We start from the raw sequence: 12,513 nt of genomic DNA on the forward strand, positions 1-12,513 counted from the left end.
AGCAATGGAGACATGATAATGGGTTATTGAATTTGTTCTTCTCGAGGGTGTTGCTGATAATGGGAGAACCAACAACAGACATTCCCTAATTTTTAATGGGGGCTGGTGATAAGCAGAGCACACAAAAAGGCAATTTGTCAGCAATAACCTCACAGGTTGACATTAACTTTAGCAGTGTCAAAGTGAATCAGTATGAAACAGGCACAATGTGCTGCTTACACCTTAACTCATATGGTTACACTATCTATCATTATATAACTATAAGCAACTTTTTACCTTCCCCTCTACCCACTTCTCCTATTCATGTGTCTTGCAACAACCCCTTCCAATGCAACCAGTCTTGCAACTTCCATGTTGCCCTTGACCCCCTCCTCTCTCCCCTCCCCCACCTTGACTCCCCAGGTGCCCAACCCCACTGCTAACCCACTCACATCCAATATATTGTCAAATATATTAATTTCTACTGCCACAGAACTTACATATACCTTCAGTTCTATGTCCCCTTCTCATCTAGGACACAGCCACCACTGGAGTAGTATAGAATTATATCACCTTTCACCTGTTGGAAGAGCCTTCTCATGTACTTTCCTACCTCAAACTTCTTCCTCCCGAAATCTCCTCCCTCCTCCAATCCACCATCTTATCTGTTGACAGAATAATTTTCCTCAGGTATCATCCCTCTGACAGTATATATTTCTGCTATGGAGGAGGGGCACTTTATCACCTTTAGGATCAAATACAGTTCCCCTTTGGCACCGAAACCCTGCCACAATCTCGCCATCTCCCATCTTTCCAATCTTCTTGAAATTTACTGTGCCCACCCCCATGCACTTGCCTAGTTGCTCCTTCTCATCAAACACATTCTATCCCTTAAACTCCACAGGCCTCATGTCTAGAGGCCTGTTCCTTTTCTCCTCAGTCCTCACTCCACCATAACTTTGTGTTGAGTTCTTGACAGCTTCAATAGTCAAAGAAGTCGTTCAGACATTTAATTCTCTCTGGATAATTGCCAGGATTAGAATGGCTGTCATAGGAAGAGAATGACAATTGCCTTTTCATCTTTAGGAAAGGTCTTGTCCATCATCATAGAGAGCTGAAGTGGAAGTGATGAAGACCAAGTCATCACTTCCTAATGATTAGTAAGTGTGTTGAAGGCATGATGGTCTAAATAGTTGAAGTCTAAAATTCTAAGGGTCTGATGGGACTATTAGTTAAAGTTTTTCCAATTTGGGAGAGGACCATAAAGTGACTGGGGTGCTCAAGAACCCCCAGAAGGTGTCCACCAGTGCTTAAAATCTATTGCTTTCCTAGGTTCTAAACTCCACCTCACTTGGCCAGCTTCCCTCAAACCTTCAATCCCTGGAAGTATTCCCTTCTGGGATACTGATTAGGAAGACTAAAATGGAATGCCTTTACTTCATTTAGAAATTTATCTGGCCAAATCTCTCTTCCAATTACTCTGTTACCACAGAATGTCGTTCCCTAATCCAGCCTCCCATTTCTCAGTCCTTTCCTTAGATCTGTGAACTAGCCAGGTTCCTGAAAGTTATCTATGTGGGCAAGGTCAGCAGGGCAGGGAAAACAACTCGGTAGGAGTTGTGGAGTTCCTAAACAATGAAACTGACTTAATGACAATTTGCAAATTTATGTATAATATAGAAGGGATTTCTTGTGATTTGTCTTCCCATCTGATGAATTTAAGCTTAAGTCGGGGGGGGGGGGGGGGGGGGGAAGGGGAGTGAATGAAGATGTTAAGTGAAGTCTCTTTTCTGCGTTGGAGTCCTGGCAAAATTTCATGGCTCCTGGCAACTCCATGAGAGTAAAAAGAACTGCCTGTAACTCTGAACTGTGATAAGGAAAATTTGCCATTTGAGGTAAAACACTCTTGAAACTGTAACTGCTATTGTTTGACTTTTAAATTCATACATAATTGTCTGGTGGCTCATTAAATCAGTAATCCACACTTGCAGAGAAATGCCACAAGCTACTCAGAGCGAATGGGATCCTGAACTGTTACAGATGAAGGTCTGTATCTGGGAGAAAACCCAGAGGATGACTTTGGCATAGTCTAAGGTAGTATGCTTTTGGCTCAGTTTCTCCATTGTGAATTTCCTTTGCCTTAGGAATGTTTCCCACATGGTTATTCCTGAATCTAAGAGGTGGAAATGTTACTGCATGTTGCTTGTCAACTGTAACTCTTACCTGAAGTCCAAAAGAGCAAAGGATGCTTTATCCAGATATCTGTTGAGTCATCAAGGACTAGTTGGATAGTACTGTAATTATTTCCCAGTTTTGTCCTTTCATATCATATTTCTATAATCAGAGCAAATGCTCAGTAGAAGATATGAGCACAATGCAAGTCTGTAAGATCTTACTGCTTTCAATCTAAGTAGTTACTCCATATTCCAAACAACTAAGGAAATGAATATTTGGTCTGGTCAGCTGCTCTTTGCTAGATACAGATACTTTTCTCTCTAAATCAAGGTACTTAAGTGATTAAGAATGCTGTGAATATTTGGGTATAAGTGGGCAACAGTTTATGTGACCAAGCTGCCATTCAATTACTTCTTAAAACCAAATCAGAAACACCTTCATTTTTGTTTTGAACAAAACAAACAATGCAATGGTTTTCTTGGAGGAGAGTAACTTCTGGAATTGTTTGTATTGCACCAAGAGAAAAGTCCATTTCATCTGCATTCAATATCTAATGTGAAGATAACCCTTGTTTATTGAAGCTGTCCTGTGGTACAAAGATGCTTTGTTACATATAACAACTTATTTGATACTGTTTTGAAATTGATGACTTAAGTGTCAAAGTGAGTCTTTTGTTGTAACGGAAATTAACTGGGTAACTTAGGTAAACTGATTTGTGTATCACATGTCATCATCTAATAAAAAGCATCTTGTGCCCTATGTTTTTGTGTGAGGATTAGCACTGTATCTGTCTCTGCTCCTCTCAAGAAGGAAATTGAATAATTGAAGCGAAGAGGAATGTATTTAAATTAAGTGGCACTTAAAGTTGGAGTACCAGGATCATTAACTGTTAAAACCAAAATGGTAAACAACTAAGTAAAGATTTTGAGAAAATAAGTACATCAAGTAAATACCTATGTAATTTGGAAGGGTTTGAGACTTCTGCCTTCTGTGGGTTTTAAAAATATTCACATTTGAATATCTTACAAACATCAGTGTAGCAGTAACCCTTTAGCTTGTTGTTAACAATATTTAAGTCAGGTATGAAGTTTAGATAAAGATGTAATGAGCATTGGCCATTATCTTGCCTTGAGATCTGTTTTGAAAAAGCTTTTAGAGGGCACATGGAATGAGTCTCTACAAGTTACTTGGAGTCAGAGATGTCAAAAGGGTTGAAGAGGTGACTCCTCGGACAGGATATTTTCCAGACTGCCTCGATAAAATATACCTCCAGGGACCAGACCGCGGGGTGGGGCACTGGGAACTGCAGACAAAATGTGCAATTCAACTGAAACTGGTTTACATTTTCATTTGGTCATTATACTATTACTTGGCATACCTGTTCCTAGAATTCGTTGAGCTGACTTTGTGGATCTGCTGTCCGTCCAGGCATTCATCAGTCCCGGGTAAGGGGGAATTCCGGCAGGAGACCTTCACTGGCATTCAATTTGCTGCGATTAGCTGGCGCCAGGTTGCGTCATTTGCTCGTGGGCGGGCCCTGGAGCTGGGCCCCTTAAAAGGAAGGCAGCGGGCCAGGGCCCGGCAGAAGGCAACAGAAGCTCCCACTGAGCAGACGTGCCGAAGCTCTCTCTCGAGATCTGACTTCTCTACTTTAGCGTTTTCAGAACAAGGTGTCAGAAAAGTCATCTCCGGACATCACTGACTCGTGGCATCACTCATTTTTAGCCATATCGCTGTTTCGAACCTCGACCTCCTGCTCTTCCTATCCTCGAGGAGCCCTCTTCACCAAAACACAGTCCAAGAACACTCGGCGCCTCTTGTCTCCATCACTCTCAGTCATCCTGTTTCCACTTGGCAGCTGAAGATGAACGGAAGGAAGGCTTGGAAGAAGTCGAGCAACGTGGATCCAATCCAGATGAGGCGGAGGAAGGAAACCCCATACCAGCAGGAGCTTCGACGGGGTAACCATCGAATCTCCCCCCTTCCTGGCCAGCGACCTGCCCCGCCCCCGAACGCCGCAGCCTCCCCAGAATGCACCCCCTGGGGATCCTGGAGACTGGGCTGGAACGATGCTGGAGCAGAGGGCTCTGCCTCGGGGCACCGACCCCTTTCCCTGCAGAAAGTGCAAGAGCCGGGACAGGACAGCAAGAGGCAGGTCCTTCATCGGATTCTTTCTTTGGCCAGGCACCAAGAAGCACAGCTCAGCAGCCTGCTCTCTAAGGACCCAGTCAGTGCAGGGGACCTGGAGGAGGTGGCGCGGCACAGAACAAGGCTGCTGGGCCACTACGAGAGAGTCATCCTCTCTGACGTGGGCTTCTCGGAAGTGCAGCACGTGAGTCAGGCCCTGTGGAAGAATGCCTTCCATCAAGTGATTGAGAGGTTGGGGCAGCTCCTTCGGCATCCAGGAACGATGCACCCAGAGCACGTTCGCAGCAGGCTCTTGGCTGTCTTGGACGAGGGCACTGCCTTCTATCAGACCTTGCTTGAAAAACTCGAGCGGCGTTACAGGTTTCAGCTGGCGGCCCATAGCGATGGATTGAGCCTTTGCAGCAAGCCCTCAGAAGAACCCTTGAAGTGTGCCTTGGCCTGTGCCCAGAGGTATATGATTTGCCTAGGAGATATCGCCAGGTACCGGGAGCAAGCCAGGGGCGCCAACGACTTTGACCAAGCACGGAGCTGGTACCTCAAAGCTCAGCGGATCGATCCCTCAGACGAGCGCCCTTACAACCAGTTGGCCCTGCTGGCAGTGTACACCAAGAGAAAGCTGGAGGCTGTGTGTTATTTCATGAGAAGTTCAGCTGCCGCAAGCGCAAGTGTTTGCAGCCAGAAAAACCTCACGAAGCTGTTGGCAGCAAGCGCACGCAAGGCAGGAGAGAGACTCAAGCTGGCTCGCAGCAGCAGTCTCGGGGGCAGCGCCGGGGATCTGGAGCAGAGTTTCATCCGCAGTTTTCTCCAAGCTCACGGGCAGTTGTTTACCGGGATTGGAATGGAGACCTTTCCTGCCGTGGCTGATCAGGTGCTCCAGACCTTCCAGCTCCTCCTGCACCAAAGCCCCGCTTCGCTGGGAAGCCACCAAATGCTGTGCCTCGTGGCCATCAACATCTTCGCCGCGCACAACTCCTCGCAAAGGCAGCAGACTGCCTCAGCGCCGCGGTGTCCTTCCATCCAGGGAGGAGCTACGGCTCTGGGATTGGCCATGTTTCACCTGCTGCTGAGGGGCTGCACCTACTGGCTTCAGCAGTGTCCCAGAGCTCCCGCGTCCCCCGTAGAGGAGGAGGGTGCACCTAGTCAAATCATGGTTTCCTCCTTCAGCCCCGCCCTCAAAGCCCTGCTCCCCAGTGTGAATATTTGTTCTCAATGGCTGCTCGTCTCCAGGCCTACCTGGAACCCTCCTCCCACCACCCTGAAGCCTTACCCAGAGATGGCCAGGGACGTGTGGGGGACCCTGGAACATCTCTCTCAAGCACTGCTGATGGTGGATACTTCAGAGGTACCCTTGTCCCTGAAACCGGGGAAGGGACTCACCCTTCTCATCCTGGAAGAGGATCAGCTCTTCTCTGGCTTTGCCCCCTTCGGGTCTACTCCCCCAAGCCCCTGCTTCCTGAAGGCGAACTCAGACGAGGTCGTGGCAGGCAACTGCAGAAGAGTGACTGTGCTGAAGGATTTGCTGGAAGCCCTCTGCAGGCAAGAGAAGGCCCTCCAGGAATGCGAGGATGGGCCTGGCCAGGGCTCGGCCCCTGCTGCAGACTTGCTTGAGGAGAAAACGCCAAAACTACGGCAGAGACGACTGGGACGTCGGGAAGATGGGAAAGAATTCCCAGGAGACTCGCTGCTGGAAGGCGGGGGCGTGCTGGGCTCTGCCATTAGGGAGCTGGAGGCCAAGAAGCTGGTCCTGGCCCAAAGGATAGCAGAAGAGCAGCGTCGCCAAGAGAAAATCCAGGCTATTCTGGAGGCCTCGACTCAAGAGAGGCAGAGGGAAGAAGAGATCAGACCCGGGTTCCTGGTGCTGGACACCAATAGCTTCATTCAACACCTAGAGAGCCTGAGCAAGCTGTTAGAGGAGAGGAAACACATCCTTCTGGTGCCCCTGATTGTCATCCATGAGCTCAATGGCCTGGCCAAGGGGCAGCAGGGAGACGAGCAGACTGGGCTGCATTCCTCTGAGGATTCCACCCAGCAGCTGGCCCAAAAGACCCTTGACTTCCTGGAGCAGCAATTTAAACTCTCTAACCCTCACCTCAAGGCCCTCAGCAGCCACGGGGCGGCGCTGGAAACCTCTGGGGACCACAGGAGGGGCATGCTCAGCCAGCAGGGAAATAACGATGACCACATCCTAGCCTGCTGCCTCAACTACCAGAGAGCTCAGGCCAAGAACACCATGCCTGCCTGGAGAAACAAGCCAAGCCAGGCGCAGCCACGTGGCCTGGTTCTGCTGACAGACGATCGGACCCTTCGGGTGAAGGCACTGGCTTGCAATGTTCCAGTGTGGGACAACGCAACATTCCTTCAGGAAATGAAGACATTGCTGCAGTGTCCTCCTCTTCCTCCTCTTGAGGGGCAGCAGCAGGTTTGGAAGAGATGGAGGCCAGCACTAGGTCTCTGAGGCTGGTTAGCAGGGTCAGCCTCTGCAGATTCACTGGACTCACAGATTTTGGCTATCACTCAGGCAAGCTGGACGATTCTTAGCTAAGTTATTTGGAATTGCTGACATACTCTAAAAACCTAAAATTTGTCCTTGATTCCTGTGTGGGAAAAGGGGGGAAATGAGGTGAAAACCCTATCTGGGTTGTTTCTGTCTACTCAGAGCAGTCCACCTCAGGCAGACAGGGGTCCCAGGCTCAGCCTCTTCTCTGGGGTCCCTGTCAATCCCCTCATTTTGTAAACTTGCCAGGTTCCTGGAAACCATCTATGTGGGCAAGGTCAACAGGCCTTGAAAATCAAGTTGTTGTGGGTTATGGAAGTTCCTAAGCAATGAAACTGGCTTAATGAAAACATGCAAGTTTGGATATAAAAGCAAAAGTGATTTCTTTAGTTGGTCTTTATACCAGGATGAATCTTAACTTAAGAAGGCGAGTTTGGAGCAGGGAGTGAAAATGTTAAGGGAAATTTCTTCTCTGTGTTGAAGTCCTGGTAAACTTTGATGACTCGTGGCAGCTCTGTGATAGGAAAATGATGAATTATTCTGGTCTGGGTGCTGTTCCAGCCATCTCCAGCAATGCATCTGCTGAGAACCTTCTTGTAGAAATCTTTTTTCTGTCCATTTTCCTACAAAATTCATCTTGACACCATTTTAAATTACCATTCAATCCTTATCCTTTACTATTCTTATAAAATCAAAATTGTTATCTTGACCAATTGTCATGTTTAAGAAACTCACATTTTTTATACTTTATATTAATTCATTATTCATTCCCCCATCATGAGGATGAGATTCTACTAAGGAATTAATAACAGACTCCAATACATACATAAATACTTTGAGTACTCCATTTTAACACAGTACATATCAAGTCATAAAACAATTGCAAGTTCTGGTTGTGTTCTGCTTCCTTTAAGGCATTTACAGTATAAGCCACAATCCATTCTTCTTATTTTAACTAATTAACTAATTGTAAGAAAACTGAGGCAAGTGTGATATTAACTAAGTACTTGTTTCACAAGGCCTTGACCCTAATTTTCTCCATACCTTTATGAAGAATTAAAGGTCCCTAACTTATACAGGAATATATACTAGTAAGATGTCAAGGCTGAATAGATTGCTGTTATTTGGGCTAAAATTCCAGGCCAAAATAGATCAATTTTATCGTAACCTCAAATATTCCAGTACCAATCTATTGTTTAATATATTTGTTATTGTTCTAACAAAACGTTTGATTATAGAAATTTGCCCTGAAAGAGTAAGGACATAACTAAAGTAAGGGAACATTATTTCCCAGACTTCCTGTCAATTCCAGGCAGAAGTTGTATAGACTGCCAACTACATGGAACCAGCCTTAAATTCTTTCAGGTGTCATAGTGAGGAAATTGAGTCAGGAGAATCTTACCTCAGCTCATGCAGAATAGTTCTTCTCTCAACCTTCCCATGAGAACACCCTCTGCAATTCTTACCTCACAGGGTTTGACCTCAGGTATCAATGGTTCAAACAGCATGTCTTGGTAACCATAGCTACAGTAAGACCCAGAAAGACAGTCAAGTAACAGTCCCATAAGGTCTTGAATAGCAAATTCCAAAAATCAGTTTCAGATGTGACTGTAATCTCATATTTGTTAGGCAACATCTTTAAAGTGAGCCTTAAGTAGTTAGCTTGCGTTTCTACACTTGTTCTAGTTCTTGATTAAATAGTAACATAAAATCAAATTTCCCATTAAGATCATAAGTTATTGCTCCCATAGATTTGCATGTGTTTCTCAAGTGGATTTATCCTTCTCTAACCAAGCTCTATCTGAAGGAATGAGATACTTCAGGAATTGAACTGTATACATATCAGTTGAAACACTAACTTTAACTCATGTTTAGGTCATGGAATGAATTCAGATCAAAACAGCAAAATCTTCCCCACCAAATGAGGGTTCCCCTGAAAACTTTCCAAACATTACAAACTATTAATTTTCTTCTCCCCATAAAATCCTCTAGGTCTTGGGGTACCAGAGAACACACAGTATTTTCCATCAATGCAAAATTATTCCACAAGTTACCTCCAAGAAAACTGCATGAAATTCTTTTCCCCAAACTGAATATGTTTCTGATTTAGTCTCAGTAATTAATAAAATAACATCTAGGATCTTTAGTCAATTGTATCAATACCCAATTATTTGAACATCATTTTTAAACATTTAAGGACCTTATTCTATGCAGACATATACCTTTATTACAATAACTGAAATATATCCCAACCTTAGCCTGTAGGATACTAATACAATGTTGCGCTTGCATCTTTATTTCACAAACTTCTTTTCCCTTTATCCAATTATTCCTGTAATATTTAGAAAGAATGTTCTATTCCAGGGATTTTACTCTTTGGTATATGGGATGACTACCTATTCAGATTGAAAACAGCAAGATTTGAAATACTTGCGTTATTCTCACATCTCAAATTTAAACTTGTTTTCCTACAAAAGCCAGTTACTAGAGATCATTTCTTGCAAATTCTCAACCAACCAAGTTCTTTGTTTAGAAACTCCGTATACAAGAGTTGACCAGTTTGAAACTTGAATGAAACCTCTTACCAATCAGGTGACGTCAGTTTTGTTGAATACGCTTTACACAGAGCATCAGAATCTCATGATTAACATGTTAAGACTACAATTTTAGGACAGCAAGCTCATCCACGTTTTGAGGCTGACTGGTTTCTAACCTTGTTTCTCTTGGGTAATACTTCCAAGTTTTCTGGCCTCAGGGGACCAGGGTCATTACCAGTGGGGCCCTCACCAGGTGGGGAAAGGTGAAGCTTGATCTTCTTAATCAGATCTTGGATGAGAGGAGTTAATGGAAAAAAAACCAAACAAACCCAGGACTGTGCTGTCATACTGCTATTTCTCTTAAAGCACCCATTTAAGGCAGATGCAAGGACACAGCAGATCTAGGAATGAACCTTAGGAAATTCACAGTAGGTTTGAATATAACTGTCATTAATATCAAATTACTAAAACAAATTATCTTGCAAATAGAAATTTAGTAGGCCTTATAAAAATCATACAGAAGATTGTGCAAAGCTTACAATTTATCCCAATATTATTAATTACCAAATACTACAAAATTCCTAAATTCTCTGGTAACAAAACCTGGTGCACATAATTGGCAAAAATCACAGGAGGAGATTTTGCAAGGTCTTTCCTTTGCATAATTACCATGTTTCCATAACTGATAACAAAACAATTTTAACTGAAATTGTCTTTTTTTCTACCTTCCATATTTCCACTCAAGATTTTATTCCTCTCTTTCCTAATGTTTCAAACTCAGACTCCCTTCATTTTCCTTTACATTTCAAATAAATTTAAAAAATCCTCACCACTCACCCCAATTCTGTCATGATTTTCTGCATCTTTTAGAAATTTTAGTGAGTTAAATACCTAATAATTTATAAACCAAGAGAGCCATATTTCTCCCCCCACCCTCTGCAAAGAGCTTTTATAATGCATTTTAAACAGACCACCGGAATCCTAAAGTGATCACTTTTTTAAAAAAAATATTAAAAAACCCCTTTATTTTTGCAGTTTCAGACACATTGCCTGATATCAGACATTTTGATTTAATTTAAACATAAAGTATAGCTTTTATGATCTAATTAAACCTGAATTCAAACCTTCAGCTTTCTTTTCCCTCTCAGCCCGTGTTTCCTCTGGGCTGCCTAGGTTCTGATTCTTTATCAATTCTAAAAGCTACTTGCTACTTTTTATTTAACTTTATTTGGATATCCCAAGTTGCTAGTGTTGGTACCCAGAAGAAAGGAACCTTAATCTCCCACTGAAAGCCTAAAGAGGAAATTCTTTCCCAATGTTCTCTCTCTTCAATTACAGACCTTAGAAACTCTCACCACAAAACCTAAACATTTCACAAACACACAAACAAGACACTTGACAGGACAAAGTGTGCACAAATCTAATTTTCTTATTGATTTTTAAAGAAACAAACTTATTTAGAATTAGAATTTAGACCAGTCCAAAAAAACCTCCCAAAAACCTCAGAGTCATCACATGCCAGTTTACTCTGACTTCTAGGCAATTTCAAAAAGATGTCCTTGAGACCCTTCTAGATCTCTTCTCTACCCCCCCCCCCAACATCTCTGACATGCTGGTTTATTTCCACATCCTTCTCCCTGCATCCCACCTTAATGTTTACCTGGGGTTCCAAGTGGGACCTAATATAAAAAATAAAAACCCTGACTTCCGTAATCTTCCTCACAATTAATCACAGGAAGAATCTTTTCTTTTCTGCTTCAGCTCAGGAGTCTCCCTCTTAAAATGTCCCACTTTCCCACAATGGAAACATCCAGCTTACTGGACACGTTGAAAAGCCCATCTGAGGTTCCTTCCTTTTCCAAAACTCCTTTGTTTCTTAGCCCCCCAGTTTCTGCCTTTACGCTTTTATCCTCGCTGGTGTTTTCTTCATCTATCTCATTCATAGTAGTCACCATAATCCTAGCTTTCTGCTTATACTGTGCTCCCCTCACCCCCATCCTGCTAATTTGCCCAAGTCTCCTCCAGGGTCTTATCTCAGTGGGATTCCCCAGTAGCTAAAGCAGTACTAAATAGTTGATGTGGATACAAACAGTGCCCTAAGGGTTAAAAATAATATTAAGAGTTACTTTTCCAGTACTTTGTGAAGCCCCTACTTTATTCTGCAACCTGTAGGCACCCTAAAATCCTCTTTCCCCTTATCTTGAACCTGTACCAAAAGAATTGCTTTTGTCTCCCTTATGCTTTGTTCCCTGGGTCTTTTAATTTTTAAGCTCTATCCTCTTGCCCTGTCCTTAAATCCTTACACCATAAAATTTCCCCCTTATGCTGGATCATAAAATTCCTAGTTTCCCCCATCTTGGATTATGATATTTCCCGTCTCCCTTATTTTTTGTCTCCTATCTTGTCATTCATCTTCCTCATCCTGTCCCTAATCTTTAACCTCCACAAAAACCTCTGAGATTAACTAGATCCTGGCACCTTTGCCCTCGTTCCTACCTTGGCCTGTCACAGTCTGCCCGACTCCCACAGGTACCGACTTACTTTTTTTTTATTTCTCCCCTTCTTTCCTATATTCATAGCAGCCTCTTTCATTAATTTGGTCCTGGACTCCTGACCAGTCTACAGAGAGGAAGGCATGTAGCCCAAATGTGATCAATTAAATTACTGGGATTTGTCTTTCCATCTTTCAACTGCAATGGCCCCTTTCCTGAGATGTTCCAAATACTGAACAAACCCCCACTATTTTGAGAAATAATTATCTTACCAAGTACTCCCCCAGTCATTAGAGAATTTAGAAAGAAAAAACATTTTTATTTCCCATCATTTTGGAAGCGTGACCCCTAGAAAAGTCACACTCTTTTAGACAGTTACAAAGCCTTTTCCTATCTGATTTACATTTCTCTCCTCTGTACCCCACTGGTCAGGCTGGACTTTTCAGGATCAACAGTCTACCCAAGAACACCTAAAACTCACCCCCTTCTTAGATCTCTCACATCCACATTTCAGTACCCTCCCCCTTTTCATCCTCATTCTCTTTATACTTTATTTGGTAAAGAAATGACCAGCCATAAATATTTTTAGTCTTTTCCTGGGATGTTTGCATCAGATATTATGATCTCCATAGCATGAGAAAGGAATTTTCTCAGTTGCTGAGAGAGCTGACAAAAGTGTGAGTTGAAG

This window comes from Notamacropus eugenii, chromosome 6 (assembly GCF_028372415.1).
Source record: "Notamacropus eugenii isolate mMacEug1 chromosome 6, mMacEug1.pri_v2, whole genome shotgun sequence".
NCBI lineage: Eukaryota > Metazoa > Chordata > Mammalia > Diprotodontia > Macropodidae > Notamacropus > Notamacropus eugenii.